This window comes from Balaenoptera musculus, chromosome 12, assembly GCF_009873245.2.
Source record: "Balaenoptera musculus isolate JJ_BM4_2016_0621 chromosome 12, mBalMus1.pri.v3, whole genome shotgun sequence".
Taxonomy (NCBI): Eukaryota; Metazoa; Chordata; class Mammalia; order Artiodactyla; family Balaenopteridae; genus Balaenoptera; species Balaenoptera musculus.
The window spans coordinates 31,392,119-31,419,107 of NC_045796.1; the positions used below are offsets into that span (position 1 = coordinate 31,392,119).

Below are 26,989 nucleotides of genomic sequence, written 5' to 3' on the forward strand. Positions count from 1 at the left end.
ATACTCAGTTATTGGGTAAATAATTCCACATGAGGTATTTGCTATGATGAATTAATGCCACTACAGCCTGGGGATTTAAAGCAATATCCAACATTTAGAGAAATGTGCCTTTAAGTGGAAAAACCTAACACACAGAAACCCATAAAAGTGATGGTTCATAACCCACCCGTGCTTTCATTGTTCTGTACCACATATTGGCACTTATTCTCCACATCAAGCAGAGCAATAACCTTACCCTCTGTCAGACCCAGCCTCTTTTGGGTCATCAAGGCAAACATTTTCATCTGAAACGTCACTTCAAAGTAAAACACGTGATTTGTGACATTTCTCAATACAAATATATTTCTAAGTAACTATCCACTTTCCTATATAAGAGGAATAGAAAAAAATACATTTTCTATAGATCACCAGAATAAGGTATGAAATGAGATACAGTTTCAGGAAAATAGTAGTTTTTGAAAGATTCCAGTATGGAACCCTTGTTAGTAGATGGTAAAGAACAGAGCCTGAATTCAGGTCCCTGGAAACTTGTTCTGCCTTGACACACTGCCCCTTCAAAATAAATATATAAATCAATACAGAAATAAAATCAGAAAAATACTTAACTAACTACTAAATTTTTTAAATTAACAAAGGTTTTTTAAAAAATCCCATATTCTGCAAACAAAAAGATAATGACTATTAACAGTTTTATGCTATATTTTTACCTGATTTATTTTTCTATCCTAGCTTTTACAAAATCATAGTTGTACTAATGTAGCATCATGTAATTTTAGATCCTACTTTCCCATTGAACATTATGATAATCACACACCATAGTTTCAAAACTTTTGTAAATATGCCTGGGTGATGTTGCCTTCAATTGGATGGTCCATAGTTTAGAAAATGGTTTCGGTTTGTGGTCTAATTTTGGAGTGAAGTCCTCCAGATTTAAATATTTTGCACTGATGCCTGAACATAAAATCATTTTGACTTGCACCTCTTGGGACTTTGGGAGAGCAGTGTTCATTCTAGTTAAACTCAAGCTTTCTCAAGAATCTTAAGAAGAAAACCTCGATGGCAAAGTGTGAACAAGCAAAAGAACGGCCAATAATGGGAAAAGAACTATTCGTATGATGTTGCAATTCTCAGAGCCAAGGAATAAATCTTGGATATTTTGGGATTGGTTTGTCCAAATATCAGATTTGAGGAAATCTTCAGGTTCACATTTTTCCTGGATTAGCCTGTCTTTGACTCTTTATCCTTATATAGAAATGGCTGGACTGGTCACATTTTAAAGAGAAATGGAGAGAAGATTTTTCAGGCCAAATCAAATTTTATGTTTCTGTTTCTCCCAAATTATTTTCAGATGCAAGAAAAAGCAAACCACACAGAAGAACTGCACACTGCAATGAAGTTGGAATGCAAGTCTTCATCAGAAGGGAGGGAACAAACTTTGGATAATACAACCACAAAATATGTGAACCACAAACAAGTATAAACACACAGGTAGACACAACACACACATGCATGCACACACACACGCACACACACACTGACACAGGTCCGCCCTTTTCCCAGGAATTTTCATCAATGTAGTTTTTTTTTTTAGAGAAGATTATTAACATCCCAGTAAAAGTATATAAAAATTTCATGTCTCTTTCCATATTTAAATGCTTGGCTTTACAAATATTGTGACTATTCTGAAACATAAACCCTAAAAATATAAAAAATAAAAACCTTGGAAGTAAGTTTTTTTTTAATGATCAGGCCATATATAGTCAATTAAAGTTGAAAATAAATTAATATGCCTCAAATCTTCCTTTAGGATCCAGTCCCCAAAACTTTCCCTAAAATATAGGAGTTTCTAGCATAAATTGCCTTTTCCCCCTCTATCACATGGGTTCATTTGTGTAGAGGACAGAAAATTTCCACCAAATTAAGCAAAGATAGGGATAAAGATACCTATCAGATTGTCCTTTTCTTGAGTGCAAACAATTAAGCCAAAGCTAGGCAATTAAAGCATAGTAGTCTAATATCAAATTGCACTCTCTCTGTCAGTTGCCATAAATTTAAAAAAATATCTAGTTATGCAAAAGTTATAGATTTTTAGCAATATTTTGACTTTTCGATTTTGTCAGATAATTTACATTTTCACTGGGCTATGCAATTTCTTTTAGATACCTTTATAGTAAAATGAGAAACTCAATATGACTTCCAAATCCCTTGGGGAAATAGTAATGTCATATATCTTGAATTATTTGTAGTTTCAAAGACCTTGTGCTATAAGATTATATGATTGGTGCCATTCATTTCTTTCTTATTCCTTCATTGCCTTAAATGTGTCAGGTACTGGGTTTGGTTTCGGGGATTTCTACATGCATACCATAGCACATATCCGTGAAGGGCTTTCATTTGTCTAGAGGTAAGCAAATAATTTAAAAGATGATTAGGCACTTTTATTTTTGAAAATATGGTAGGTTAGTTGTCCAGAAAAACTCCTCCAGAAAATAATATCCATAAATACTGAATAAATTTTTTAATGATATATTTTTGTATTACTTGTCTGAGCTCATGAGAAAGCCAAGATCTTGTTAGGCAGATGGCAAAAAGGTGTGAATACAGAAAAGTAGACAAGTTCCAAAATCATTGTTTACCATGAGGGCATCTGCCATACCTGGTGGCTCACAGCTGCATGGGCAGAGCAGATACAAAACCTGGAGTCTGTGCAAGGGGAGGTATAAGAGCAAAGAGGTAGTCTAAAACCAAAAGCTTTCAAAAGGTGCCACATGAGTAGATGAACTAGGAAAGAATATCCTCACAAGGAGACTGAAGTCATACGAGCAACTACGAGTGAACATCGCCAGAAAAATCCAACTCAAAATGTTGTAGATTTTGGAAAGACACATACAGACTATGAAATGAATAACAGCCACATGTTTCAAGAAGTAAGAAAATATCAAGTTTATGAAGAAGGACAAGAGATATTTTTAAAAGTCACCAGGGAGTTAAAGAATCTGAAAATAAAGGCGTCACTGAGAATACAGGATGGGGCCAAAGAGATTAAACATCTGAAAGATAATTAAGCAAAACAGAAGACAGCGAACGTAACTGAAGGTTCAGATGGAGAGAGAGAGAGAGACAGAATGGGAACAAGGAAATATTCACAGATTTAATTATTTAGGATTTTCTAGTATTATTGATATATAACAATCTTTAGCTCCAGGAAATCCAATAAATATCAAGTAACTTAAAAAAAATAGCACACCTAGACACATTGCAATAAAACAGAATAACATCAAAGACTAAAACATCTTAAAATACAGACAAGATAAAATAACTTCATACAAATAAAAATAAACTGAAGCAGACTTCTTATAGCAACATTGTAAACCAGAATAATATCTTCTAAGCTCTGAAAGAAAATAACTGTCAACCTAGAACTTTATGCACAGTAAAACTATCCGTTAAGAATGAGAATAAGATAAAGACATTTTTTTGTATTCTCAGGAAAAACCAGTTAAAATATTGAATACTGGAATTTGAGACATAATCCAAATTATCAGAAAAAGCTCTTACTTTTTCTGCTTTATAATTTACAACATACTCACATTTATTTTCTCATTTAAAACATTTTAATGTGGTTATTTTCTGTTGCCCCAAATAAGAAGTTATGTTCTTTCAAAGTTGGAAGAACAAGTTTTACGAATTAACTGTTTGAATTGACAAAATGACAAAAATAATATGTAATCAATCCAGCTGACTTGGAAAACGTTGAAGAGTACGTACAGAGGAAGAAATCAAAATCATCTAACAGAGCATTCCTCAAAGATAACCACTGTTAATATTTTGTTCCAAAATCTTCCATGCACATGTGTTTTTGTAGTGTAATTTTTCCCTTGAAAATAGATTCTAAGCATATTACTATGCCAATCATTTTTTCCTATTACAATTTTTTAAATGGATAGATAGATTTTCATCCTATGAATGTTGCTTAATCATTAAATCACTTACTACTTAGCTACTGTGATAACTTGGATTATTGTACAGTAAATATTTACTTTCCTCCTCTCCTACTGTAGATAACTTTTTAACTTTGTTGATATTGAGCTTGGCCGTAGAACTTATTTTGGCCAATGGAAGTTAATGTATTTATGCAAACAGAGTTGTTAATTGTGCTTGACCAAGTTAGTTTGGCTCAAATGCTTTGATGACTCACTATAGGCAGCTGCTGTCCTTCCAGCTTGGACCCCCAAGTAAGCACATATGGGAACAAATCAGAACCCAAATTGGACCTTGGATCCAAGTACCACCAATGCAGAGTTTCCATTCAAGGCTAGACTAAATTAGCCAATCTCAACTTATCTGCAGATACATGAGCATTAAATGAATGCCTGCTGTTGCAGACCACTGAGTTTGGAGATGTTTTTTACATGCATTATTGTGAGCTGATGAATACAACTAGAATTGGACGTTGAGGCTGTTTTCCAGTTTTGTTAGTATGAATAGTGCTTCATTGAACATGTCACTATAGCTTTTTAAAAAGTATCATTATTCTCTTTTCACAGAGGAGGAATCTGAGGCTTGGTTTAAGTTTGTCACCCAATGGTACACAGCTATTAAGGGACAAAAGCATAATTTGAATCTGGGTCTGTCGAATGTCAAAGCCCATGTTCTTTATAAGATGCTACATTGTCACTGAAATATGTTTACTATTTTGGGTAAATATATATTAAAATAAGTCTTGTTTTTCATAATAGTATAGAACAGCTTTGACCGGCAAAGTATTAACTGCTTTTTGTCTCATTTTCACTTAAAATTAAACATTGCACTGAATTCTTATTACATGAAACACTAAAGCTTCTACACCTATCGTTTAAAGCAAACTTAGCTTGGTACAATGTTTTTTCTTAAAGCAGACATTAAATAAGACCATAATTTGTAATGGAAATTGTAGGTTCAATATAAGAACGAGTTGCCTTGCTAAAACTTTCATTTCTTGGTGCCCTTCTTTAAATACCCATCTTTTTCATAACATCATTGTAGGTTTATTCATGCTTTCACAGACATATACGGTGAGATAATACAGGCAACCTTTGCTTGTAAAAGACAAAACTGATCTGTATGTTTCACTTAGTTAACTTGGCTTCTCTTTTTCTGACTGAACACAATCAATCAAAATAGTATGTACAGAGTCAGGTAAAGTAGCACTTTAATATTTAGTAATTTTCATTAGGAGTCAATAATGTACACATTATTCACATAGGACGGGGTCATAAGAGAGTAATATACACCTTGAGTACAGGCAGACATACAAATTAGTAGCTGACGAAAGAACCCCTATATTCCACTTACGTTTGATAAATTAAACATGTTTGATGTTGAAATGGTCCATTTAGAACTAAGGGTATGTCTAGTCAAGAGAATACCATTCATTTCTTTATGTTCTTCATATATCTAACTTGACATCACATAACTCAAAAAAATAAAATTAAATTAGAATAATTTCAGTAGGCCAAAAACCATTATCTTCATGAGCCCTCTGTACAGGAGATACAGATCTTTCTGATTTTGAGGTCCATGGATATTATTGCCAAAGAGAGGGACTATGGCACTAGGGATCACTTTACAAATATAATCATTCTGCATATGGCCCTCACTTTACCTGACTCTGCACATACTATTTTGATTGATTGTGTTCAGTCAGAAAAAGAGAAGCCAAGTTAACTAAGTGAAACATACAGATTAGTTTTGTCTTTTACAAGCAAAGTTTGCCTGCAGTAAAAGCTAACAGATCACTTCCAAAATTTAATATACATTTAAGTGCACAGACCATATTTTTGAGCATGTACACAATGATCATGTCACAAGATGGAATGGAATGTGAAGTGACAGAGGTGAAAACAAAATCCTGGAAGCTAAAGGAAGACAGAGTCATTGTCTAGTCAGATCCTTCAGAGAAATTTAATCATATCTTTTTAGTTGTCTTAAAGGAGAAGTACAGAGACTGGGCTGGGGCAGTAGTGGAAATGATGCAGAATAAAGGTATGATGAAAGGAAATAAGCGTAGTTTAGGTAACATCCAGAATTCTGACAGAGTTATGAGAGTTAATATAGGAAAGGTAGACAGTGTGTCCAGGGTAGATGACTATCTATCTATCTATCTATCTATCTATCTATCTATCTTTCTATCTATCTATCTATCTATAGCTACCGAGATGAAAGTGCATCTTTCCATATAATGCTTAAAATATTATAATAATGAAGGTTTATGCATTCAGGCATAAGATTTTTGAAATTTATTATTTTTTTCCCAGAGCAAGGGTGGGCTTGTGCCTTACGCATGCCAGTGCTATGACAGGGTGTTAATTGGCATCAGTGAAACAGGGCATCAGTATCCTAGCCTTCTGGCTCCTTACATGAACATTCTCCATTAAAGAGTTTAATTCAAGAACATCTCCTGCCATATTAATCTCATTTGCTGTAAGGTATTAGGGACATGTGGGGCAGTGTGGGGTTTGCAGACATATCCAACCCTCCCTGAGAAAGCTCAGGCTGAAGGGTGTAGGCTTGGGTCATGATCAACTATTTCTCAGGCTCTAGGAACTGCTTAAAAACCAGAGTTTACTCACTGAGCATCCAAGACCATGGAGGTCTGTGGAATTTCCCTTCGCCCCACGGATTCTCAGGCTTCTTGGCCCACAGATTGTTCATCCACATAATGATGTCATAATGAATGTATTGATGAAGCCCTGTCAGCTGATGCTCACAAAGACAGAGCAAAGCCACAGCCCTGTCAAAGGCTTCCCTGCATTCCCAGAATCATTTTGGGGATAGTCTCTACTAGCCAGATGTGAACTTAATCCACCATAGTCAGCTAACTTTGGGATGACTTTACTGTCACATTGCTGACCATAATTATTTCCTGCTGTAGGAATACTACTCTTACTGCATGTGAATTTTTCTTTAATTTTCCTGTATTGGATACCATGTTAGGTTATGAAATAGTATGTTTTCAAAGTATAAAATCTATAAGACCTATTAATTAGCACCCCCAAATTCCTGCTCTACTAACATTTACCTAGAGAGAGACTTCTTTTTCAGTGTTTATAAAATGGCATTTAAGGTCTCAGTTATAGACCAAAGAAGCTGATTCCCATGGACAATCTAATTTAGCTAAAAACCACATGACCAACCACATCCAACTTCATTTTGCACATAAATGGAGGGGCAAAAAGGGTTCACTCTAAGCAACAATAAGCACACAGTACTCACGTTTAAAGTCTTCCCATCCTATTTGAAGACCTCCCCACTTCTTCCTTACTCAACAGTCAAGTGGTATGGGGGTGTATAACACACATGGGTTTCCTCTTCAGCAGTTTTGATGGATCAACAATAAATTTTTTTATCCCATCAAGAAATTTAACTATGGTAAAACATCTTTTGATACTTTAGAGTTCTACAGACAAAAACCATTCAAATTTCGCTTGAGCGAAGGAATTTGGTGCATCCCGTCATTACACATCTAGGTCAAAGGGAAATGTGATGTTGCCTACATTTCTGATGGCCAGTGGCTAAATAAGTCACTTCAGGCTGAAACTGAATTCTTCTCTGCTGTCTCTTACTCCAAAACAGTGGCTCACACACTTCTCTTCTCAGTGACACATTTATGCAAGAACATTTATGTGCTCAGTATACTCCCCTGGGCATATGTGGATTTTCATATGATCCAAAAACTCTCTTTTGTCAAGTGCTTCAATGATTTAGAATCTCCACAATTGTTAATGGTCTCTCAGTAGCAGTCTCTCTTACTTGGTGGTCAGAGGCTGCTAGTGATGGGTAATTTTGGAGCAGCTTCCTGCAACTCTATTCTCTCCTGCAAAGCACATCAGAGTGCAAGCAAATGAGAGAGACACTACCACAAGACTAGCCTATAAAGCATTCTAACTGATATTATAAAAATTAACTCAGTCACAAACTCAGTACTCTAAGACTTATTCACACCAAACTATTTTATGACAATTGATCCATTCAACTCAGAGCCAGAACAGGAATTTGGAAAGTGCTGCACTGAAAGAGAACATCAATCTGTTCTCGGGCAGCATGTGGACTCTTAGGATGGTCGTGTTGGGCTTGCAGTTGGAATTCTAGTTGCTAAAATTTCAGGCACTGTTGTGAAAATATCAGTCTCACTGCCACTTCCACTTAATCTTTACAGAAAAATCTCTGTGTGGGATGGAGAAGGAGAAGTCAGGAGATACAGGAGATAATAGAAGTCCACTCAGGTCTGATAATGGCGTAAAACAACTACAACCACAAAGATTGAGGGCAATTGGAACAGTGATTCAGCTTAAGGTGAAAAGTACCACATATGGCTTCTAAGCCAGTTCCTCTTAAGCCTGAGCATCAAAAATGCTGGTGGGAAGTTGAGAAGGACCTGTTGGTTGCAGAAATAAATGGGTCATTAACCAGGAAGGTAAGAAATGACTGATGGTCCCTGCAGACTTACAGGCTTTGGGGCTCCTGAGATTCTTTTGGCTAAACATAATTTTGGCTTGTAATATTTTGCTGGTGAGCTTTTTGGCTTGAACATGAAAAATGGTGAAGGTTGGAGGAAGAGGGAAAGGAATATGGGCAAAAAGAGAGAGGGAGAAACAGACTGAAAGAGAGAAAACAAAGAGGGAAAAGGAACTTGGAGGTAGGGTGGGAGGATGAAGAGTTACCATACATAATAAACATTTTCTAAGTTATTGAATTACAGTCTTGTGTATAATATTCATGACATCTTCTGAAATAGATGTTTTGTTATAGATGAGGAAACTCAGATGGAAGAACCATCTTGCCCAAAGCCACCAAGCTTCTAAGCTGGAACACAAATCCTGGTTTCTCTGCTGCCAGAGCCCTGTGTTCTTAACAGGTAGGTCCCCAGGTGTTCAGGTTCCTGGGCCTTTGGGAGAATCTTCCTCTCTTTGAGGATGGAGTGGGTGTTGGTGAGTGAGGGAGACCCTTTGGCTCTGGAGAGTTCAGGGGTGAGACCCCATAACAAGAAAGCTGGGAACTGACTACAGGCTGCTTTGGGGAGGAAGGGGAGAGATGATGGTGTTTTGCAGTCTTTTTCATTTCCTTCCAGGTCATCCTGAAAGTTCACTAAGATCAGTAACAAGACAGGGATTCAGGAGAACACTATGTAGGAAAAAAATTGCTTTTGGCTGTAGCTTTCCTTTTGTCATGGCTCTTTGGAATCAAAGTGTTTTAATGTGGGAACGCAAGGATACAGAGTTCTCATGGTTTGGGAATTGTTGATTTAACTGATCAGTCTCATTTTTCAGGCACTTTGAATGGTTTGGTAAACATAAATGTGTTCATTTGCATTCAGACTAAAATTGGCTTGTAGTAACAGCAAAACTTGTGAAGCCCAAGTAGGGGCAACTCTTTGAAGACATCTTAGGTAGCAAATTTTACTTCTCTCTCTTTCTCCTTCTCTCTCCATCTCTTCTCCCCATCAATCCCTCTCTCCCTGTCTCTTCCTCTCTCGCTCTCCCCATCTCTTTCTTTTCAAAGTATGAGAACTCTGTATCCTCCTTTCTTTCTCATTCTCTCTCTCCCTCTCCCTCCTCTTACTCTCTCTCAATAATTTCAGCTCTAAAAATTCATTACCTGTGTGTCTCTTGAGTAAACCAGTACCATTGTGGAATTAAATGATGCAGGTTGGACCTTGCAAGCTACAGTTCACCCTTGAACAAATCAGGGGTTAGAGGCCCCATCCTCTGTGCAGTTGAAAATCTCCATGTAACTTACAATCAGCCCTACATACACGTGGTTCTCTTATCCATGAATTCAACCAACAGCAGATCATGTAGCACTGTAGTAATATTTACCATTCGAAAAATCTGCATATAGGTGTACCCATGAAGTTCAAACCTGTGTTATTCAAGGGTCAACTATACTTCTTACTCTGTTTCGGACTCCTGTTAAAAAAGTCTGATTGAGGAATATAAATGAACTGGACCTCACTTCCAATCATTTAATCACGTTAAGTATGAAGACATCTTTCCACACCTTCGTGATACCACAGAGTAGATTCTCAAAGAAGACATTACTCTGAGTAGCCACAGCAAAACTTCCGGCTACCACTGTACAATCCTTGAGATCTTGAAGTACATACAATGGGTTTAATAATCTTAGCAATGGAACCTTTGAAGGAATGAATAGAGGGTATTTTAACTAATTGCTGAAACACCACATATAAAGTCCACTTTTATCCTATTCTTAGAGCTACTGATAAATACTCCAGTAAATACTGTGGTATCCATCGTATTCCTGATATAGACACTGAATAGATACACCCACTTGCTTCCATTCTTAGATAAATAAGATAATTTAAACCTGTGCTCCTCAAATCTTAATGCCCATAGAAGTCATCAGGCAATCTTGTTCAAATGCAGATTTTGATCCAGTTGTCTGAATGTGGCCTGAGATTATGCATTTGTAGCAAGCTCTCCGAAGGTGTTGCTGCTGCTCTGGGGCCCATACTTTAAGCAATGAGGCTCTAGAGGATGGCTAATGTGTGCTGCAGAGGTCACCCCCGGAACACATTCACATGGATTTTAATGGCATGCTCCTTCATGGGGGCCTTGTCCTAACATATGAAACAGATGTTAGCAGCCTTTTATTTGGTTTGAATTTTATAAATTCAATATAGTGCCAGACAACCCAAATTTATTGAAGAGACTAGTCAAGCGTGCAAACCCAACTGGTTATCATAGCCACACATATTATTTTGTGCATTTTCTGGAGTCTATTTGAGGAACCTAACTACACATAACTTTTTAAAAACAATGTGCACAGTAGCTCTTATCCCACTTGATTGAGAACACATTGGAAATGGCAATCTGAAGACGTCATAACCTCATCTTAATAGCAAATTTTCAAGACTCAATTCAGACAAACAAACAAACGAGAAAAGCCTTTTCCTGTCTCTAAATCCACAAGTCTGATATGCAGCCGGGGCTATTTCTGGGTGTAACCTTCATAAAACCCACATCCCAAGATGCTTTCATGAAGCCATCCAAATAATTGAAACCATTATCCTCCTTCTATTGTTGTGTTACTTAATATACACAGAGACATACAGAGTCATGCACACATGCACCACCATGCACACACACATACATGTGCACACACATAAGCCTGCACATTGCCTAGAGGTATCTGTTATACAAACATCTCAATATCATCACTTTTATTTATCTTGGATTCAGGCACACAACATTTTTCAGGCTTTTCAATAATATGCTGATAGTGAATTAGGCTTTTATATGATCTATGGATTATGTTCTTCCAGGAACTGCCAATTTTGCTCTAATATTGATTCTAGTATGCTGAGAGAAAGTTATTCCAACTAGAATATGCTGAGGGGATGAATGTGGCTTCTATGCAGGGCATATTTCAGCTTTTCCCAAATAGCATTCTTGTAGAGATTAGAGGATAATCTGGTAGCTGGACCAGCCAATTAAAACAGTAATTGAAATGGTTGAAAATGTTTTCCTTGGCAAAATTTGGTTATTTTGCTTCATTTTGGGTTTCCTTGAATAACAGAAAAATAAGGTCAATCATAAGGCTCCTAATTTATTTTCTTGGTTATCTTTCCTCATCAAACAAAAAAAGGACTGCTGTGAAGCTTAAATGAAAAACTAAAATCTGTGGTATGGGATGGTATGAAGACAGGCATGAGAAAACATAAAATGATTCTTAAGCTAACACAAATCAATCTCCTCTCAGAATTGAATATGTGGGAATTTCTGTTTGGGGTGGTAAGGGTAAAGTGAGAAGCAAGACTCAAGAGGAAATAAAAATACAGAAAGGCATTCTTGTAAAATGCAAGTTCAATTTCCCCCAGATTAATAGGTACTTCAAACTTAAGATTTGTAACTTTAAGATAGCTGGGATGAAGAACTAAAAAATTAATTTATGTGCCATAATTTTTTTCCAGTGGAGTTAGTTGAATGCTATCAAATGTTTAATAATCATCTTTGGGATGAGAGAGTATCTGATTTTTAGCATTTGCCAATGTCCGTGGTGTAAACACTTTCACTGTGGCTAATTTCAATCTACCAGCCTGACGTTTCTGAACATAGAGTTAGGAAGACACATGCACAATCAACTTTTGCAGGCCACTGTGAGCTGCTCCAGCACATCACTGACCAAAGTCATAATTCTACCAAAGGAGACAGATATGAAAATGCTATCGATATTGACATCAAGTAAAAATATGGATAGAGGAAATGTGTAGTCGAACATCATCATCTCACAGATTAATTCATCTAAGTTTTGCTGGGTGAAATGATAAAACTTGAGAAATCCCAAATCACAGAATTGATGTTAAAAGAAAAACACATATCTATGTCAATCCATGCTTCTTTCCTTTAAAACCCTTCTTACAAGCTCAAATGCTCTATGAACCTACTCTAAAGAAGTCTGAAATTAGTCACTGTACACATTTTAGCATCCCCTTAGAATTAAGACAATTTCAAAATACCATATAATAGTGAGTCTAACCCTACACATTAGAATCGTGTGGGGAGCTTCCATAAAGTACTAATTCCTTGGTCCCACGCAGCACCAACTAAATTAGAAAGCTTTGTGTGGGGCTTGGCATTGATATTTTTGAAAATCTCCCCAAGTGTTTAATTTGCAACCAGTGTTGAAAACAACTACATTATATATTTATTTGTCTAGATTTTCATTGAGAGTGCTCTGAAGTATGGCTATGTTTTATCCTCTTAAATTATGAACTTTGGATATATATAACATTTCTTTTTTTCTCTGTGCCTTCTCTCATCTCCATAGTACTAGCAAATGATGTCAATAATAAAAACCCCACTTTTGAGTAAGTTTTCAATGGGCTAGAAATAGATATATTCTACGGATTATAAATTTGATGAACATTTATTCATATTCTCTTATTTTTAGATTTCAAAATAAGCTCAGAAATTTTTGAGATGGATTACATTCACCAGCCACATGTACTAATCAGTAATGGTTTTCAATTATTCCAGGCAACACATGCAAAACAAATCACCATTTTACTATATGGAAACTGATTATAAATTTGATTTATTAAATGACTAACTTATGGGATTTATCTACATATATGCTATGAATATTCTGCAAAGCAAAGAATAGATATTTTCTCCTTTAAAAAATATAAAAACATATTAACAACATAGGTGAGGTTTTAATTTTTTCTTGGAAGGACAATCTATTTGATGTTATACCATCATTTTATGTAATTAATTGATTTGAACAAGTTTCACTCTGAGAAAAGAATATTAGACTATTCAAAAATGATCCTCGCCTATTTTCCAAATACACAGTCATCATCATGAGTGGCTGCATTGATCAAACCTCTATCTATGAATCTTGGAAAGCTGCATGGCGTGTGTAGAAATCTATGCCACCCCAGTCATTGCAGCAGAGCCAAGAACAGCAAGAAATACAAAAACAGCAGCTGTGGTTCTTTGCATGTGTGGTACCATTAAGGCTAATGCCCAGGATATCATATCGTTTGTCCAAAGGGTACAGCTGTACCAGCTGGCAGACCGTTGAAGGTGGCAAAAACACAGAAGGCAGAAACTGGCACCGATTCTTACCGCTCCCCACACTCACTCAGTCCCTACAGCACTCCTGTGGGCAATGTTCACAGAGAACCAGGCCAACATTTGGGCAAAACGTAATATAATTCAGTCAGGGAGCAGGTGTCATCACTTGACTCTGTTACTGGTAGGTCATCTGTGTAGGTACATCTGAAATGAAGCATATTAGTTCACTATTGCTACATAACTAACCACCCCCAATCATTTATTATTGCTTCCCCCTCTGTAGGTGGGATGGGGTTCAGATAATCTAGGTTAGGCTTGGCTGGATGGCTTTATTTATTACTGCAATTCTGTGGATTGACCAGTGCAGCTTTGGCCCCTATGTATTCATTCTGGGGCTCAGGTTGAAGGGGCAGGAACAACCTGGAAGGGAACTTTTCTCATGGCAATGGCAGAAATTCAAGGGAGCAAGTGGAAACACAGGGCTCTTAATGCCTAGGCTTAGAGCTGGCAAATTACTTCTGCTCATATGCTTTTGACCAAAACAAGTCATATGGCCAAGTCCAAATTCAAGTAGGGAAGACCCACACTCTGCTCATGAAGAGATCATGGCAAAAGATGTAGAGAGGAACGAAGAATTCAGCCCAGCATATCAATCTACCACATAAACCTGTCAGTTTTTCTGGAAAAGAGTAAAGATAATGATAATGATGATGAGGATAGCAGCTATCTTTTATTATCCATTTACTACCAAACACTATCTTCTTCTCTCTCTGTCTCTGTCCCTCTTTCTTTCTCTCTCTCTCTCTAATCTCATGAAGTCCTTACAGCAATCCTATGAAATGAGTACTACTATATTCTTACCTTGCAGACAAGGTAACACTGGTAGGGAAAGGCTTTATAAGCAAATAATGGGAAATTATCAATTTAAAATAACAATAGTTGCTAGCTTTCATAAACAGTTATATAGGGATATTATGTGGATTATGTATAGTGCCTTTGTGATTTCCCACCTTTATACTTCCTGTCTTGGGAGAAGATATAGATGGTCTGGCCCTTCATGTCATAGTTATCAAAGAACCTGAGAAAGAATATGTTTGCTCAATACTGGGGTTTACCTACAGAATGTGCCCATGAGTAGAACTTAACAGCAATGACTTTCATAAACTAGCAAACACTGTCAGCTCAAAAGTTAAAAAAATTAGAATGGGCTTAAGAAATATAAGGATGAAATTCTGATGAAGAATTCAGTATTCTTTCTCTTTCTTTCTATTTCTTTTAGGTGTAAGGCTTATAGAAATCTGTATATCAAGGGATCTCTGGAGATGGATAAGGGTAAACCTTTGTCCATTTATATCACAGAGAACATCAGGAAATATTAATTCCAGAGACAGGGGAGAAGCAGAGCCATTACTGTTTCTCTAGCAGAAGTGGGCGATGCAGGGACTGGAGCAGACAGCGTATGTAGGGTTTCACAGTAGCTTCTGGGAAATCTGCAAATGGCTTGCCTCAGTGCTGCCAGCTGCTGCTGAGACTGGGAGCAATGGGATGGTTTCTTGTAAATTGCAACTCCCTCAGTTCCCAAAGGTCACAGAGACTTGCTCTGGCCCTCGCTTCTCCAATGAATTTTTTCAGTGCTTACTTCCCTATTTTAAGTCGTCTGGTTGAAGTAACTAGTTAACTACTCTAGTTGATTAAGCCTTACTGTTTGAGGTGATGAGCATTGAAAGCTTGTAATCATAGGTAAGTCTAAACAATTAAGGCAAATTTGTTCAGAACAGAATGATTATGTCCAAAATATTCTCAGAAGTTAAAAATCTATAAATAAAAGTATAATATCTTAAAAATCTAGATTGTAAAGTATTGTTCACAAAGATGAGGATAGTGGCTAGGCAGAAGAGTTGTGAAGTAACAGAAGGAAAAGTACACTTTCCCTCGCAATAATCAGAGAAGGTTATTCTTGATTTTCAAAATATACATCAAAGAATGTTTTCAAAAAATTTAACAGTAACCATTAATAGAATTTAAAACTAGATGTGTTAGTCTCAAATCACTTAATAATATTCAATCAAGAGTAACAAATTGAAAAGCAAAACTCATTCATTCTCTCTCCCATTTATTCAGCAGTTATTTCTTGAACAACCTATGATTGCCAGGCAGTATTTAGATGCTGGGGAAAAGCAGTGAACAAATCAGACAAATCCCAAGCCTCATGGAATTTAGTTCTACTGTTGGGATATATACAATAAAGATGTTAAATATATTACACAATACTTTAAAAGAACATAGTTACTATGAAAAATAAAGTGGATGGGGGAGTTCTGGGTCTTGAGATTACAATTTTAAATAAGGTGGTCAAGGCAAGCCCTATTGAAAATGAGATATTTGAGTCAAGACAAAGTAGGTAACAAGTGAGCCATACTGATAAAGATGAGATATTTCCAGGCACTGGAATTGTTTTTGCTAAGAATCAGAGGCAGGAATGTGCCTGGTATGTTCAAGAAAGAACAAGGAGGTCAGTGTTACTTAGGTACAGAGTCTCTCTGACAAAAAAAAAAAAAGAGGAAATAAGTGATTTAAGAGTTAAACGGAGCAGTTAGCTAAATAGTAACAGAGGAAGGTCCACGTGTTTCCAGTTATTTAACCTTTCTTTTTTTATTATATCTTATTTAGTTAATTAATTAGTTAGGAAGTAGCTAATTTTAAGGAGGTAATTTTTGCGTGTGGTAAATTTTCAGATTTTCAATAGTAAAAAGTGTACATTGAGAAGCAAGCCTCTGCCCTGCCCTTACCCAGAGTTCCCGGCTCCCCACCCCAGGGGAAACAATGTTACCAGGTCTTCCATGGATCTTTCCAGAGACATTCTATGAGTTTTTCTAATATGATCCCTCCATTGAGATAATCTGGAAAAGTAGAGTGTGTCTTTGAAAAAATCGTGACAGAGTCTGCTTTCATAGATGCACCTTCATCTTTGTACTATAATTATAGGCCCCCAAAGAGGATGGCAGCCCTGGTCTGGCTCATCCCAGTTGGGTGTGAAAGGGCCTATCCTGTGAAGTCACCAACTTGCCTCATGAGGAAGCTACCTGTGGGTGGTCACTATTTATTTTGAGAGCTATTTCTGCTCTCATATCCAGAGGAAGATTCCATAACTGTCATTTCTTGTCTGTCATTTTCTCCCAAGGATAAGGAGTGATTTCACTTAGCACTTGAAAACAGGTGTAATGAAGTGAAAAATCAAACTGTGGGCAAAGAGTAAATAAATAAAATAATAATAAAGTGAAAAATAAATGGAAAGTTTCTGTGCTTCACCAATGGATATGGGAAGGAAGGGGACAATATGTTCTCTGTTTGATAAAAGTTAGAAGGTTCAGGCAATCCAAGATTTTCCTCTAAGTGCAGCCAAACTATGTGTAATATATACTTCAGGTTTTCAGGCATTTCCCTTGCAGGTAAATATACAGTGAGTCATAAAAGCTCCTATATGTCTTTGATATCACAGCTGGTCCACTATTTTATCATGGGCCTCACAGTCTGATTCTGCTCAAAGAGATGTCCTGCATAATTTTCTAATAGCATCAGGAAAAGTGTTATTTAATCATAGTCTGTACTCCTCCAATCTATAGGATAAAGAAAAGGAAGCTGTATTCTTCAGAAAGATTCTTATGACTCTAGCACTGCCATCACTCAACAAGCTACCTCTGCAATGACTAGTTTGCATAAGGCAATCCCAGGAAGATGCAAAATCACCATCATCATCATCACCACCACAACCAGAGGGTGAGAGTAAGAATGGCTCCAACTGATTTAACTTTGGAAATTTTTTTTTTTTTAAATCTGTGGCAACATGTCTCAAACTCTGAATGCCATGAGAATGTAAGCTCCATAAGATAATGGCTATTTTTATAATAATTAGAACTGTGCCTTAGCACTATGAGATGGTTAATTTTATGTGTCAGCTTGGCTAGGCCATGGTACCCAGATAAATGAGCAAATATTATTCCAGATGTTTCCGTGAAAGTATTTTAAAAAATAAGATTAACTTTTAAAAAAGCAGACTTTGAGTAAACCAAATTAGCCTCCATAATGTGAATGGGCCCCATCCAATCAATTGAAGGTCTTAGTAGGAAAAGACTGACCTTCCTAAGCAAGAAGTAATTCTGTCAGCAGACTCCCTTTGGACTTGAACTATGACTCTTCCCTGGGTCTCCAGCTTGCTGGCCTACTCTGCAGATTTTAGACTTGCTAAGCTTCCACAACCATGTGTGAGCCAATTCCTTAAAATCAATCTCTCATAGATAGAGATATAGATATATATAAGATTTATAGATATATATAGACATAGATAGTATAGATACAGAATATATATGTGTGTATATATATATACACAGTATATATATATATATATATATATATATATATATATACTATCTATATAGTAGAATGAACTACTAATACATGAGCAATGTAAATACATTTCTTCAGTGGATGTGTTTTATATGTGTTCAAATTTTGATTTCAAAACAGTCATTAAAGCTATTATTGTACAAACTCCATAATTCAGAAGTAAAATTTAACTTTTCAGACTCTTGTTACTATTTTTCCTGATGACCTGTCTAGGTGGCATCCAGCCTCCTACAGAGAGAGGCAAGCAGCAGTAGTTTTATTTTCAGTCCCACCAACCCACCACTCTGGTTTTGTCTTTACTCCACAGTGAGATTGCCAGAGTTTAACAAACTTCCAAAATCAAACCTTTAGAAGAATTTCTGTGCCCAGAAAGAAGCCTCCCCCCCCACAAAAAAATTCCATTTTCTGGAAACTAGTGGTTGCATATCACTAGAATTCCTTTGGTCTGCTGGGTATAAATAGCCAATCCTAGCTGGCAATGGTCATTTTTCATCAAGTGAATGTTAGGAATATAATACATAGCTTAGGGTTTATCTGTATCTTCCAAAATCAACGTGAACACACACACAAAAGGATGAAAGTGCTGATATATAAAAATGCATTTTGTTGCTTCACCTGAAAAGAACAGCAATGAAAGCAAGGCCACAGTGGTCTCTTGATTGGGCTGAGCTGAGACTTATTTCTAGGAGACCATCTCTGGGATGAAAGTGTATTTCTAGTTTGTACTAGTCTTGCCAGACCTCTCATTCTCCCAACTTGTTTTTTTTTTTTTTTTTTAATGAGAGGGTGAAGATCATTTTTTAATTTTTTTTTTTATTTTTTATTTTTATTTATGGCTGTGTTGGGTCTTCGTTTCTGTGCGAGGGCTTTCTCTAGTTGCGGCAAGTGGGGGCCACTCTTCATCACAGTGCGTGGGCCTCTCACTATCACGGCCTCTCTTGTTGCGGAGCACAGGCTCCAGACACGCAGGCTCACTAATTGTGGCTCACGGGCCTAGTTGCTCCAAGGCATGTGGGATCTTCCCAGACCAGGGCTCGAACCCGTGTCCCCTGCATTGGCAGGCAGACTCTCAACCACTGCACCACCAGGGAAGCCCCCAACTTGTTTTTCCTTAACCTAAAGAATGACCTAAATTCCCTTGTTTTTTACATTCTACCCCTTGCTTGCCTCCCCCAACCCGTGTAAACCACCATAAAATTTGACTACTAGTCTTCTTGTTTTGCCCTTTAAAATTTTTAATTACTCTAAGGCAAATGTATTCCAAAAGCTTCTGGATCTAGCAAACTCTCAATGACATGTAACTTATACTTCTGACTCAATCTGAAGATTCAAATAGATTAATGGCAATGAAGACCTTTTCAACAGAAGTAAATAAACGTATTAAGGATGCTTGAGATAAAAGTAATATAAATAGAGCCCCCCCCAACTGGGTAAAGAGACCGGTGATGGTTTCTTTGGCACCCTCTCATTTTAATTTGCAACTTGCAAAGATTCTCACCTAATCTTCCACGGCTACTGCCCAACTTGGGCTTCCTTTCCCCAGCATAATCAATCTAGGCCATTTACATTTACTATCAAAAGGTAACTCTCCTTTGACTCATGGTGAGACCCAGGATATAAAGCTAAGGTATTGTGGGTAATAATGGGTTAATATTTTGACACTGCCAGATGCCAACTGGCATAGTTTTCTGGCAACTGTGATGATGTCTTAACCTGAACAATGGAATCCAATGATTGGGATTTCAGTTGCTTACTGATCAACAGAAGAACCATTTGGGATAAGAATGGCTTTTGAGGGACTTCCCTGGTGGTCCAGTAGTTAAGACTTCGCCTTCCAGTGCAGGGTTGCGGGTTCGCTCCCTTGTCGGGGACCTAAGATCCCACATGCCTTGGGGCCAAAAAACCAAAACGTAAAACAGAAGCAATATTGTAACAAATTCAATAAAGACTTGAAAAATCGTGTACATCAAAAACCCTTAAAAAAAAGTTAAAAGAAAAGAATGGCTTTCGAAGCCTTTAAATCAAACCAACTAAGAAATTGCCTATAGGGGGAGTCCACTGAAAGTATGATTTCTTAAGATACTGAACAAAGACTCTAAAAAGTCCAAAATAGGAAAGAGAAGAGATATTGTAATATTAATATCAGCTTTAGGTGAGAATTTTATCATTTAATGTTTTAATTTTAATTTTACTTTAATTTTACTTCTCATGTATTAAAAATGCTGGCTCCTAAAGTCATTCATAAGAAAATGAATCTGTGAAGCGTGACTTCTGATTGATAGTGGGATCGAGGAAGTCCTCCAAATACAGCTTCCATGGAAAAAACAAGAGGAATAATTCAACTAGTTTCCTATGTGAAATGGACAAATTACCCTCCAAGATAAAAAAGAAAGGAAGGAAAGAAGGAGAGGAGGAAGGAAGGAGGGAAGAAAGGAAGGAAAGAAATAATTTATAACTTAGCAATTAAAACTGTTGAATGTTTTCTAATATCAGGCAGCATTATCCATTTAAAGGATTATACAACAAAAGAGAGGTAAAATTAGGTGAAATGTTGCATTTGTAGAGATGAAATAGAACTTTTTCCAAGGGAAGTTAATAAACGTGAGATTAGACATCAAAGAAATTCCTGAGTTTGGGGAGAAGAAATATATGAAACAGATTTGTTTGGGGAGTTGCTGGGTAAGCCTCTGATGTTGGGCTAAGTGAAGGAAGAAGTTGTTGGATCTTGAGTTTAATTTTTAAATTTTTTTAGTGAGTAGAAATGAGCTCATCTAAATAGCATTTCCTCTCTTGTACTTTGCCTAAGCTACTCTTCTAAATTGTAATATTTAGCCATGCCAATTCCCAGAGATTCTCATATTTCTGTCTCAGTACTGCTTATGAAATAAACAAAATTCTTATAAAATGGAACTACATCTTAAATAGATTTATGTGATTCGTAAAAACAAAGTATAGGAAAAGACACTGACACAGGGAGCCAAGGGGGTCTGCCCAGCTCTTCTGCTGGCTATCTGACAATGAACTCCCGGTGCCCAGGTTTTCTCATCAGTGAAACAAGAGGGATGGAATTAACAACTCTTCAGTTATCTTCCAAGGAGGAGAATCTGACTTTGTTATGTAAAAGTAGCCTGATCAAGAATAACAACCTTAATAGCCATGAGTCATGCACAGAGTCACTTTTCAACAACTTTGAAAATCTTGTGTCTTGAAGAAAACCTTGGAAATCATAGAACCTTGTCCCCATCTCCAGTCAGAACCACATCTTAATCATTCCAATATGCTCTTCCAGGCTAATGTTAAAGATTTTCCCCAGGAGGCAAAATTCACAGCTTCTTCTGTATCCTTAATGCCGAAGTTCTTCCTTATGTCTGGTCTGAGCCTCCTAGCAAAATTTTCAACTTATTTTTGTTTATTTTATCCTTTGCAGAGAGGGAATACAACTGGGGCAGACCATTCAAGTGCTATCTGATATTAATCTGAGCCATGGTAAATTTGTTTGTACTAGAGTTTCTGTGGTCTTACATTGCATTCCAGTGAAATGATAGAACTTGATTCCCTGATGGAATGTTCTCTTTCAGGTCTAAAATGACTGGGCGATAAAGGCTCGCAGGCTGGCAGAAATACTGAGCAGTTCTTGATAGTGGACACAGGGAAGGGCATTGTTTCTCTTACTGACTGGTCTCCTAGCAGCCTAGTGCACAACGGCTCCTGACCTGTGTTCTCAGAAACCCCAAATTTTGAAATATTGAAGGAATTCTTCTAAAATGAAATATGGGCTCAAGGAATTATGTTAAAAAATATGGCAAAGGGGTATCTTTTTAGTAGTGACCAGTGCTTCAAAGAGATAGGGAGAATTGATGGACAGGAGCCTAATGATATTGTCTAGTTCTACTTCCTGCTTTCTATAAAGGTGAGCTCTTATGATGCCCATTTTATAGACCAGGTAGATAACACGGAACAGTAACCTTATCAAAAATGAATGCACCGAGTAATAGGCAATGTTAACACTATAAGCTGTTTAAGAAGGAACCCTACAGGATTTTTAAAAGAAAAAGCAAGCTGGTTTACTTTGCTGACTCTCAAAAAGTAACCAGAAAGAGCTCTGTTGTTCACTTCCCACCTCCCCTTAGTTGTGTGGGTGTCCTGTGAGAGGCCTGGAAGAGGAAAAACTGGGATTCCCTGAGGATGGGCTTTCCCAGCCTCCTCCAGAGCGGCCCAGTTTTGTGAATCAATGCCGGGGGTGGACCAGGCAAGGCTTTCCCTTTACCCACACAGGCCATGATTAAGAAGGTCTCCATCTGTCAACAGAGACTTTCATCTGCATTTCCAGACCAGCTTCCTCCCAACTGACTCATTCGGTGATGCCACAATCTGATGTTTATGACCTAACAGTTGATCACCATGGGAGTAGCACAAACCTTAAACTGTTGAGAAGCAAAACCAGAGTTGAGATGCTGGACAGTTTAGGAAAAGAAAAAAAGAAGACCCTTATTCATGGAGACCACATGTCAAGACTGAACACCCCATGCCTCGTGTGGGCACTTCCACCAGTTGCTAAAACTGATATTCGGATGCCTTTGTGCCTATTGGAGAACCCAAATAAGAATTTAGGGTAACCAAGTATAAACAAATGCCAAGGCATTTAGAAATGGAGGGCAAAAATGTCGAAGGGAAAATGTGTATGTAGCAATTTAATGAGATTTGGATTACAAATTCTCTTTCCTCACCTTTTTGCCAGCATGTGGCAATGGTTTTACAAGAGAAAGAAAGCGCGCTGAATGCCAAGAAAAGACTAAGATCCCCTAAAACTCAACCTTACAAATAGCCCTGATGGTATATTCACAAACTGGGAGCGTCAGGATAAACTTTCTGGTTGTTCCACGCCCCCTGATGAAAATAAAAGCTAAAATGAAAAAGAAAGCCAATGGAATGAAATACTGCTTTTTAGTAAAGACAATCATATCAAATGCTGTGAGTGGCAGGAAGTCCTGGCACAGATGTCAGAAGTAGATGAGGACTGTGGTGTAGTCAAGGTGAAGTGAGTCTGACTTCCTGGCTTGCCCTGCCCAGACTAATATTCAAAAAGAGCTGCCCTTCCCCAGCCCTAAACAGCCCTGTACGAACAGTGTCTTCCAGTAGTGCTGTGGCTTACAAGTAATGTGAGAGTCTTTTTATAACTGCTGAGGTTTAATTTAAAAGGAAGCTCAGAATCAGCGGTGAAGGGAGGGGAATGATGTGAACTACAGACCATCTGAAATGGGGAAAATCATAAATACCAGAGTGTCTGATTATTTGAGTCTCTTGAAGCCGAATAATGAACCTTCTTCATGTTCTGCCTTTCTGGACTTGGCTCCCTCTGACAAATTTGCAGGCATCAGGGTCTGTCTGGAATTCATTCCAAGTTGGAGGGATATTTTTTCCCTTGACATTTTGCAGCTGAGACAGTCCCGAGCAGGAAGCTGAGGAGCGTAACATTACCAAATATGTCTTTTCTCTTGCCCTTATATTTTATTTCCACAGGAAAAGAAGGCAGATGCTGGCCAATGAGACCTGGCCAATGAGAACGTCGCAACGGCAGGCGGCCTCTATTGGCAGTGGAGAAATTGATCAGATGCCATTTTTCACACACAAAAAGAAACTATTCTAGGTACCACCCGTTGAAATTTGTGCTACGCTGGAGGAAGAAGTCTGACAGTTTCCTACAAGTTGCCCAGCTATTTCGGGGGATTTATTTATCACCACGTTGGTCTCATTTTCTCAAGGACGTGTCCCTTAAGAAAGCAGGCTGTGTGGAGTAGTGGAAAGGGTGCAGGAATGAGAGTTAGGAGAGAGCTGGCCTCTGTTGCTTGCTTACATACCCCTGCCTCTGACCAGAACATCCCACCTCTGGGGGCTTCACATGCTTTATTTGTATAATGAAGGTCTGGATGTGATGTCTTGGATTCCTTCTGGGTTCCCAAGACTAAAGGCAACAAGCTAGTTTGATCACATGCCTCAGTCACTAAAACAAATTTGAATATCTGTCCAGATGTGTGTGTGTGTGTGTATGTGTATACATGTAATGCTTTATAACTATATTATAAACTTACAAAATATATAAAATACAAATTAAAAAGGAGATATATGTAAATTCTAACATTTTCTCTCCAAACTGTAATAGTTTACCTTAAATACAGCTGGGGCAAGCTCATACCTCTTTGGAAATGTGCTTTAAGGCACATTTCAGCTCTGTTTTTGTGATGGGTGTAAGATATTAGTCCTAAATCGCCATTTCCACATTGGCTACGGAAGAGCATAAATCTGTCAAGTACCTGCAGGTTGCATACCTTTTGATTGCATATTAAACACGTGAGACAACTTTTTTTTTTAACATACCATCTTCTTGGTTAATCCTGTTATAACAATTTTAAAACAGAATAGTTACAGAGAAATTTCTTTGCTGCAGAAAATAACAGTGGAAGCTAGTTATAAACAGCAACTGACTTCTCATCTTGAGTCAGGGAAATGTTTGGGAGCTGCAGGGGTTGGGGAAGTCTGCAGCGTGAATGCCTTGTCCAAGGACGGAAGCTGCCTTTCAGCTCCAGTGGGCTGTCGTCATGCAGGACTGAAGGCTGCATGCTGCCAAATGTGATTTCTCAAGAGACTCGGGAGACCTAGATGTTAACGTGAAATTAAGTGAATTTCTCAAATGAATGTTTCTCAAAATTTTAGAGCCAAGCATATGATGATGATGGGCCACCCCCAGCTAATGGGCAGGCCATTGGCAATCCTTGATCTCATATTCAGCTGATATAGCTTTGTAATTTTTTGTGAGAGTATTGGGACTTCGCAATCAGAAACCCAAGTTCTGGGCAGGGTGATTATGGATGTGTAAGACTGAAAAACATGAAATGTCATTTCATTGAGATCATAATGTTTTTCTCTCACCAAGTTTTCAAAAAGAGCCACTTGAATCCTCTTAAGGCTGTACCATCTATGTTGTTTCATCATTAAAATATGGAAAATATTATATTCCCCTTGATATATCTGTCATTTTTGTATATGGAAATCTCACAGAAAGATACATTCTTTTAAACAAATTTTGATGTTTTACTAGATCAGAGATTGGCAAGCTTTTGATAGATATTTTCCACGAACTATTTAGGCATTGTGGGCTATATGGTCTCTGGTACAACTCCTCAACTCTGTGTGGCTACACAGAAGCAGCTGTAGACAAAACAGATGAATGAACCTAGCTGAGTTCCAATAAAACTTTATTGACACAAACAGGCTCTAGGCCATATTTGGCTCATGGGCTGTAGTTTGCCAACTCCTGCAATAAATCATAAGGTCTTCTTCAAAGGGGTAATCTGTGTCTGATTCAACTCTGTATCTTCAGTCCATACAACCCGGGCACAGAAGAGGCACTCCATGAACATTTGCTAAAATAAATGGAAGGTTGTGGAACTTATATTTATGTCAATAATAATTAACTTCCCATTTGGGTGACTGAAAATCCATATTAGGGGTTACGGGTGTGTTCACTCTGAGGCTTACATCAGTATATAGATTCCCTCAGGGGGTCTGTGGTTCATCCAAATGTTCCAAACAAGGGAAGGGGGAGCTCAACCAGGCTCCTGAAGCAAGTGACCTTAGGGAATGCTTAGACCCCACTCTTAGACTGATGGGCCGAAGACCAAGAGCCACAAGAAGATCCTTATAATTTCACAGACAAGCTTCTCCCAAATCTTTCCTCAACTCTTTCAATAACTTAAATGACCAAATACCAAGTATCTATTGTTTCCTTACACTGTAGTGCAGTGCACATGCACTGAAACATTTCCCCATAACAATTCTCTCTTATTATGAGAAATTCACTGGAATATTTTCTCTCTGTTTATATTTTATCTATTTTTAGTGCTGGTGACAGCTCTCTAAATTGATTTTATTACCCATCAGGTAGGGCATTTGGTTTGAAAATCAAAGAAACAGACTCGGTGCTTGTCCTAAAGGGCTTACAATCTAATTGGAGAGATAAGACTTGCATACACCAAAGTCTATAGAAAAGTCTGACAAGAGACAAGTTGTAGCATTGGTGGCACTTGGGCTTCTTCACTGGTGGTAGTTACAGTTTTGAAATCACAGATGAGTGGTGGTATTGGTTTGGGCTGGAGCCCTGACACATGGAAAATCTGCCTGAAAGGGGTGGGCGGCAGGGGGGAGAAATGTGTGAAGTGGGACAAGGCCTCACTTTAGGAAAATAAATAAATTTTCCAAGTAAAAAAGCAACACAGGACAGTTTCTTTCCTCCCAGTTCCATTCCCAGGGTGAAGGAGGAGAATCTGCATAAAAATTGATCAAGGATTTGTTGACTGGAACTGTGTATGAGAGGATTAAAGAGGAATGAGAGGTCCACACGGTTCATTTCCAAATGGAGTTACCAGAGGGAATATCTGGAGAAGAGTATGATTCGTTTAGTGAAGGTAACTCTTTGGAAGAAAGAGAAGACAAAATGTGAAGATTGGTGAAGTCAACCTAGACATGATAACCTAGTTATCAAAAATATTTTTAAAGTATTTTTTTGCTCATAAGATTTTTAAGTTAGGAAAATATAGAGGCATAGCTTCATTTAGCTGGGGGACCCAGTTTGTTAAATCTTATATGGTTTTGGGTGGATAATGGAGAAAGAACCAATCTAGAGGCTTTGGGTAGTCAAATGGTCAAGCAGATTAATTAGCTTTGATAGCCCCATTCAAGTTACGGGTAAAAACACACCGATCAGAGCAGTGAAGGGGCAAGAAATGGAAGGGATGGAATTGGCAGAAAGGGCTCAGTGCTGGTGACAAACACACTAAAAGCAGCCTCATGGATTTTCATCAACATAAAGAAATCAGAAAGCAGAGAACCCTTGTAGAAAAGCTCTGGAAGTGAGAACCAAGTCAAGATGGAAAAAAATAAAATAAATAGAAATGCCTATGAAATAGCTTGGAACAGATAAATTAATGCTCAAGAAAGACATATATACT

General features: G+C 37.7%; 1 long non-coding RNA gene across 1 annotated transcript in view; it reads left to right on the forward strand.

Moving 5' to 3' along the window:
• The window catches only part of LOC118904965, a 37,193-nt gene extending 12,198 nt beyond the window's left edge, over positions 1-24,995 (forward strand). Inside the window, exons 2-4 of the long non-coding RNA XR_005022137.1 lie at positions 1,349-1,488; positions 8,791-8,896; positions 23,505-24,995. This is a non-coding gene — a long non-coding RNA (uncharacterized LOC118904965). The remainder of the gene's footprint in view (positions 1-1,348; positions 1,489-8,790; positions 8,897-23,504) is intronic.
• Positions 24,996-26,989: the final 1,994 nt, after the last annotated feature.